At 37.3% G+C, this 8,452-nt stretch overlaps 1 protein-coding gene across 2 annotated transcripts in view; it reads right to left on the bottom strand.

Moving 5' to 3' along the window:
- CTNNA3 (catenin alpha 3) overlaps positions 1 to 8,452 on the bottom strand; it is a 1,378,877-nt gene that overhangs the window by 1,326,691 nt on the left and 43,734 nt on the right. The window lies entirely within an intron of this gene.

Below are 8,452 nucleotides of genomic sequence, written 5' to 3'. Positions count from 1 at the left end.
TCAAGCATTAATCATTCTGTGAATTAATAACCAATAGTTTATAGTAGAATACTGATTCAAAGAAGTGCTGAACAAGGAAAAGCAAGTGGACAACTCTTTCCATCAATAACCATTGATTTCTTGAAGGAAACAAAATAAGAAATGCAAGATACAATCAGGCCAAAGTTGGCCCTAAAATAAAGAATGGGTTAACCTCACATGTATTAGTTTAAAATGTTCGCATGGTCCATTGGTCCATCCAGCCCAGAATTCCACTTCCAGCAGTGATTGATGGTGGGATATGGTTATGACCACTACTTCTGTGTTCTAGCTTTGTTTAATAATCAGTTAAAACCCTAACAACTATAAAATTGAATAAATTATGCCAATATGCATTGTCAACACAAACTTATGAAGTTATATCTGCCTTTTACTCACACTTTCTGTTACCAGATTCCCTTTTTCCCACTTACCCTAGACCATCAGATTTTTTCCTTTTCTCATCTAACACAAAACTCCTTTTTATTGAAGATGTCCAGGGGAAAAATATACATAATCACCTGCACATCATGTATAATAAGAGAAAACAAGTGTTAAACAAGAAAGACTACAGGTGATGATAATTAGACATGTGGGCCTCTACGGTCAAGATCTTACAGCAATACAAATGTGATTTGAATACAGCCTATCAGTAATTTAAAGATTGATGTTTAATTTAAAACTGATTAGGTTGTGTCTACATCATTTGTCAGGATTGTCTCTAAGTCAACAAAGCCATTTTTGCCTCATTTATTGGTGACAATTATGTATCAGTAACCAGCTTGAATCTTTTCAGCTAATGCTTGACCTTTGATGCCCTAAAGTCCATCCTTCAAAATATCAGGATATTACCATAGTCCCTTAATTCTACAATGCCATCAATTATAACATACACCATCAATTTAACCACTTTTCAGAATGTAAGTGTGAATGATATTTTATCAATATTGAACTTTCTATATCTAAAGCTGAGCCATGAGGCCTATTATTCCAGGGAAGGAGAGAGCTAGCTTTGAAACTCAAAGATACCATTGATCATCTTTGAGTTTCAAAGCTGGCTTTATTAAAGTCTTAAACAAAAAATAGCTATGAAAGCCATTAGAAAAAGAGAAAATTTTCCAGATTCTTTTAGCTATTGGATCCCATTTAGCAAGAGTTATATCTGCTATATATTGGAAGAAGGAGCTGACAGAAAAAGACAAGTAAGATACATGTCCTTACTTCTCCTCTCTGAGCTTCATCAGATTGAGGATCTGTGTTAGCATGATAGAAAACACTGAAAGCAGAGAAACTTTAAGTTCCACTTCTCTTAAGGACTCTGAAAAAAAATTGCTTCATACGCTCCTTTGTAGAAACTTTCTCAAGTCATGATTCCTGATGCCCCAAAGCCATTTCTGGGAAGAACAGAATCACCTGATGTAAGACTAACCACACGTTTGGAGAAGGAAGGAAGTAGGCGTGGCTATACCTAAGTCAGAGTGTGAGAGAGGCAGAGCCTCTTCAGAAGAAATGCACTGGTCCCTCACAACAGGACAATCACCCTTGAGCATCCCCTTTAAGGACCCACAGGTAGCAGTTTTCAACTCTGGCTACACAAAGTTGCGAATTAAAAGTTGAAATTTATAGTCTCCTACACTTGTGCTTCTCAAACATTAATGTGATACAAATCACCTGAGATCTTATTACACCATAGATTTTGATTCAGTGAGTCCAGGGTGGCACCCCGAGAGTCTGCATTTTTTAGAGAGTTCCCAAACGAGCCTGACACTATCAGTTCTTAGACAACACTTTGGTGGCAGGAAGGTCCTCCTCCAGTGGCCATACTTTAGAATCACCTAGGAGGCTTTTAAAAAATACTGTTAATGCGGTCCTACTCCAGAGATTCTGATTTAATTGGTCTTAGCTCTGATCTGGGTATCAGGATGTTTGTAAGTTCCTCAAGTGATGCCTTGTACAGCTAAGATTGAGAAGCACGGGTGCAGGTGACTGTAACATAACTTCTTCATGTGATGTAACATCACACCATAATTTCGCACTTGTACATTTTGAATCTCTTTCCTCACTATATCTTCATCGACACAAAGCAAAGTCTGCCAAAACCAAGATGCCATGTGAATTAGATCACCAAACCCAATTCCAATTGTGCATGGAAGTAGGGGGTGAGGGGGTGTCCCACATCATCAGACAATTCTTGAGTCGCCAGCTAGTGTCCTACAATTCAACTCAATTCTTACACTACCCAGGATAGTATCAGATTCCACAGGTTAAGGGTTCAGTCCTACAAGACTCTCCCCGCACCTTCAGACACCAGTTGCTAGCCATTTTTACCTGGGCTTCTGACCGACTGACTATAAATTGGAAGTTTCCAAGATCCTCCCCTTGGGTTTGATTAATTTGCTACAGCAGTTCGCAAAACTCAGAGAAACATTTTACTTACTAGATCATTGGTTTATTATAAGAGGATATAGGGCAAGGACAGCCAGATGGAATTGATGTGTAAGGCAAGATATGTGGTAGGGACTCGGTGCTTCCCTGCCTTCTCCAGGCACATCATTTTCTCAGATTCAAGAAATCAGAAGCTCTCCCAAACCCATCCTTTTGGATTTTTAGGGAGTCTTCATCAGACAGGCATGACTGATTAAATCACTGGCCAGTAGTGATTGAATCTGCAGCCTCTCTCTCCTTCCCAGAAGTCAAGACATGGGACTGAAAGTTGCACCCCTCTAATCATCCCAGAAGTCAAGACATGGGACTGAAAGTTGCACCCTTCTAATCATAACCATCCCCCATCCTTGGGTGCTTTCCAAAAGTCATCTTGTTGATATAAAAAAGATACCTTTATCATTCTCAACACGTAGGAAATTCCAAGAGTTTGGGGAGCTAATAGCCAAGAACCGTGGATGAATACCAAATATATATGAGAAATTTATTTTGGTCATCTGAATAATCAAATATATATTTCTTATAAATCACAGTATCACATTACGAGTACCCAAAACCCTTGAGTCCACCCTAACCTAGTCCATACATCTAGTAGCGAATTGCTGGGTAAGAGAGAGCTGCAGAACATGGATTCAAGACCTCTCAGCTGCAGTAGTTTTCCTAGATCTACTACTAATAGTCCTACTAGGACCTCAGAGAACTAACTGAGCCTGTTCCAGAGAGTTGATGCAGGAAGTAACCCCAGAAATTCCTTATAAAATTATTCCAGATGGGTACCACGAACCCCATTAAAAAGACATACAAAGGGTACCATTTTAGGTGAAGCCTTTGGCCAAGAGGCATAACCATGCTCACTACTGGCTGATATAATAGCCAGCACAGCAGTTCCTATATTTTAATTACCTGGGGGCTTTAAAATTACTGTCTGGTCCTACTTCCAAAGATTCTGATTTAATTGACTTCCTGGGCATCAAGAGTTTTAAAAGCACCACCCCCTCCAGGTGATTTTAATGTGCAGCCAAAGTTGGAAACCACTAGGCTAACAGGATCTCAACAGTAACAGGAATTTTCTGAATTGCCTAGTTAGCACTCTTGCCCCAAGTGAGGCTTTTATGTCTCACAGGGCTTGGCCACAAAACACACTATCATAATTTATCTCACAGCGGGGCTCCTATGTGTGGGATAGTGCCTATTTCTTGCCCTTCCTTAACCAGTAAGTGCAGAGTATCTCTACAAGAAAATGGTCACTCCAGAGCTGCGGTCTGCAAATTAAGTACCCAGGGCCAAATCTGACCACTTGTGCATTTTTGTAAATAAATTTTTATTGAAACACAGCCATATCCTTTTGTCTACATATTGTCTATGGCTGCTTCCAAACTACAACAGCAGAGTAGTTGCAACAGAGACCCTATAGCTGTCAAACTGAAACTATTATCTCTTCAGAAAAAGTTTGCTGACCAGTGGTCTAGAGTCATCACATTGTCAAGCCACAGCAATATCTCCTGAGACAAGCTGGGTGCTCTGGAATAGCCCAGGGGGTTCTACGAAGGGTAGAATCACACATCAAGCAGTAAAAATAACCATATCTGGGGAGATATGGACTCTTCTATCCTTTCAGACAGCTGAACCACAATCGCTCCCTTCAATCTAGCATTTTCCCCTAAAAGGACAAGTGGATCTGGACTTATCAATCTATATCACCTACAGAAGCTGCCTACAGAAGCAGTTTATAAGATCCTACTGCACAGCTAAGCTAGAAGAGGATATCTGTGGGATTATTCTGAATTTGTGGAAGAAAAGATGAGCTATGATTGAAAAATAAAGTGTTAACAGAAGTGGAGTGGATTAAGGATGGTCAAAGAACCCAGAACAACAGGGCAGCAACTGGAATGAGTAGAAAGAAAATCAGAGTCTGATAGAATAAAAGGTCTAGGAAGCAAGCTGAGAAAAGGTGGAGCACGTGTAAACTGACATCTACCCACAGTTACTCTCAAAGCCACCAGGTTCTTATGGTGGGAGCATCCCTTGTATGCTCAACCACGCACATCCCAGCTGGACTCACACTATTTTAATCAATTAGCTACCAGTTTATCTTATCCTTATATGGCTTTCTTTTCTTGACTATTTGTTTCTCAAAGAATACTATAGCCTAACAATTCTCCCATGGGAGCAATTTTCTGGCAGTAAAAGAATGCAAAAATAGAATTCACTTTATTAGAATCAACTTAACTACACTGAATCACCCTAAGCTTTAAAACATTTTTGAGGCAGAATTAAGTTTATTCCTTTGTCTTATCATGAAAATAACATCTTTATACCTATTAAGCCTTGAGCCTGTAAGTTAAAAAACATTTAACTTACTAACTTTTAAGGTTACTTTTAAGGTTATAGTCAAAACTCCAATATTTGCTTATAATCTATAAAACCATTATGTGTACAGACTTGACTTTGAGATTTCCTTGGAATCTTCGATGTTAATTTTGATAAAAAAATTCCAGTAATAGGATAATCAGCATGGCAATGGAAAAAAAAAAAAAAGCAGCTTGGAGATAGAATCAAGGAAACAAGTAAATAGCATCATGCTCATTCAAAATGACCTATAGAAGTGACAGAAAACAACCACAAAACTTGAATTCTTTTCTAAAAGAAACACAGGAAATATATTCTAGGAAGCTAAAAAGCCAAAGCATGTCCTCTCCTAAGTGGAAGCCCATCAGATCTGTCTGTAGAACAGTAGGAAGTGAACCCTTTGGGCATCTAGGCATCTATTTGCATAAAATGATATTCATGATTGCTTATCTTTTTTTTCTTTTTTTTCCCTCCTCTTGAGTAAAGGAGAAGAGAAAGAAATTATGTTGAGAATGGAATGTGGCAGAGAAATTCTGCATAGGAGTCAGGGTGGAAAGAAAAATAGGATGCTTACAGGAGTAAAGATGAACTATTCACCATCCTGCTAGTTGTACTGGGTTTGACGCTAATAGGAGGGAGAAGTGATGCAAGAAGGTGAAAGACATTGTTTTTATAAGGAAACGTGTGTGACTCTAGGTGCAAGCATTGCTTCATGGGGGCCCATGTGACAGAATGAAGCACAGTTGGGAGCTGTGCTATAGGAGCTCAGTGCTATTTCACCATTTTGAGGATTCACGGCTTTGGAGACATTGAAACACAGATACCTTGGCATGTCCATTTCTAGTCTTGCAATGGAAGCATTAGCAGTTACTATCGATAAGATGAAGCCAGATAAAATGAAAGAATATGGCAAGTAGACTGATTTGGGAGAATAGGTAAGTCATACCTCAGAGACTCCAAATTTCTGGAGTTAAGAGGAAGAGCTAAAGAGAGGCTTCACAGGAAAAATCTCCATTCTAGCATAAGTAACAAAGGCAATTATAGGAACCCTGGATTGTTGCTGCTAATGGAACTTCTTTTGAACTTTCAGCCACTGATGAGGTAGGAAGCCAGGAAATCAGATTACATAAGAAAGACAAGCATCTGGCCTATGTGACCAGTGCTCAAGGGGACTGGAAACAGTGAGGCCCCACAAAGACTAGAGTATAATTCTGAGACTAGAAGGTGGCTTGGAAGTTGGAAGAATTCATTACAAGCTTGGTAATTTCATTATCCGTCAAAAGCAGAAATTTGCGGACTTGAACTTGAAAAGTGCTTCACTAGAATTCGTTCCCATGTCTCCACATCTTTCTGTGTGTCTTTTAGCTTTGCACATGATATAACTGTCTAACCCTAGGTACTAACTGTTAGCTCTCAGTACATAGTCAATTTCTCAGAGGATGGTGAAAGGACCAATTCACCATCATCCCCTAGAGGCATAGCTCTCATGCCGGATTGCCTCATAGGTTTCTGGCCAACCCATAACTGAGTGGTCAATAATTCAGTTGACTACCATGATAAAATCAGCTATGACAGGGTAAAAAGGTGATTTGACAGCAGATGAAAATTTAACAAAAAGGAACTCCTAAAAAAAAAAAAAAAGCAATGGGAAGGTAATAGTTATTGGGGCTGTTCACAAATATTCCCATTCTCCTGGGCACAAGGTAGGATCACCCATTCAGCATCCACACTGACTACTTTACTTGCTTTGGTAAAAACAATGTGGGTAGAACTGACATACGTCAAATGCAGGTGGACATTTTAGGGGTCCTTCTGTGATTCATCATGTTCTCTTTCCCCGGTTACAACAGTGGAAATAAATGTTGAGATACAGTCCCTGTTAGCCTGGGTCCCTGAGGGCCTGTACTAAGCAGAGATTCCCAACCACCTAACATTGGACATGTAACTTGAGCAACAAATAAACTTTTGTTAAGCCTCAGAGATTTGGAGATTGTCTTCTTATCACAGCATAACCTAGCTTATGCTGACTGATAAAAGGGTTAGCAGATATTCTTAAACTAGACCCAATAAGTATTACAGAGTATATAAAAACCCATTCCAAAAAGACTCCCAGAAATAAATGGGAGACACTATGGAAGCAGAAACTGGGAAAAGGCCAAGTTTTCCTAAATAACAAACAAATAATGTTTGTAACTTTTGATCTAACTCTGTATTTGCCTCTTGAAAACATGGGATATATTTATATTAGAATATACATTTGAACCTTTGCCCAAAAAAAACTTTATAGGAGATAACACATTATAAGTAATTCGTTATTGTTTTTATCTTAAAGGGTTTTTAGTAAGTCAATTCTTTTAGCTTACATTCAATATGAATCTGACACATAGCAAATTATATTTTGTGGAAAATTAGATTATAGACACTTCCATCATGTAATGACTAGCATAATCTAGCAGTTTATATCTCCTTCAAAGAGTATACAACATAGAGATGTAAATTCTTTTCATTGCAATTCTGCATAAATAGACTTTCTGCACTGCACTGCCAAACTCAGATCTTGAAAGTGATAAAGTGCAGATGCCTACAGTTGCAATCATAAAAATGTAATTGCTGAGAAAAAAATATTTCTGATCCATTGGAGAAATTTATTACAGAAGGATACAACTGTGTACGTTATCACACAGAGAAAATGAAAGCGAATGATTGAAATATATCCCAGGCTAAACATCCCTGTAAAATGACCAAGTGATTTACCTGTGCCTAAGAGAAAAAAAAAAAGATTAAAGATAAATCAAGTTGGTGAGGAAGACTCTGGTAACTATAAAAAGAGCAGAATAAAGATTTACAAATAAATGAATTTAGAAGCTAGTAACATAATAGTATCTACAACCAATTACTCCAAAAAATAAAATATAATTTTGAATTTGAGTTACATATAAAGGCGGTTAATAATATCTGTGGAATCTTGAAAGCAAAGGAATATAACATGAAGATAATGAGGAAAGGTGAGAATTTGTTTAATGGGACTACTAAATTGAGAACTTTATCTAGTGGCACTATGAACTTAAAAATCATGAACTTCTTTTGGAATGTTTTCCAGTGTAAATAGAGATTATATTACATATTTAAAATAAACCATATAACTACTTCAAACTAAACACTGGAAAAAAAAGAATGTGATCAGCTATTTCATTCTATTCTAGAAGAAAATACATTTAATGTAATTTAATGTGATTTTTTTACTTATATTAATAGGTGATAGATCAAAGTGATAGATGCAAGAAGGTTATGCATGAATAAATAACTCTTTGACTTTGAAATGTACTGCTTTTAATAAGGAGAATCCCATTACAATGAAAATCAAAAGTGTGTCCAAATAATTTTGTTGTACTAGAATTCTCCTTTATGAGATAGTTCCTGAATATAGTAAATATTCTATAAATTATTAATGTTTTTAATTTAACTTGATGAATATTGCTAAGATCTAGAAACCTTTTTTCTAACTAGGATACTGCTGAAGTAGAAGCACCTTTATGAAATCAATAAACATTTTCAAAAACAGTGACAATAACCTTAAGGAAGATAAAATTAGCAATTACACTTACTTGTAACTAAAAACTATCTAACATATAATAAGTACTAA

Source organism: Pteropus alecto, unplaced genomic scaffold (genome assembly GCF_000325575.1).
Source record: "Pteropus alecto unplaced genomic scaffold, ASM32557v1 scaffold155, whole genome shotgun sequence".
Lineage (NCBI taxonomy): Eukaryota > Metazoa > Chordata > Mammalia > Chiroptera > Pteropodidae > Pteropus > Pteropus alecto.
The sequence above is the reverse complement of the archived record's forward strand: the minus strand, read 5'-3'. Positions and strand labels throughout refer to the sequence as shown.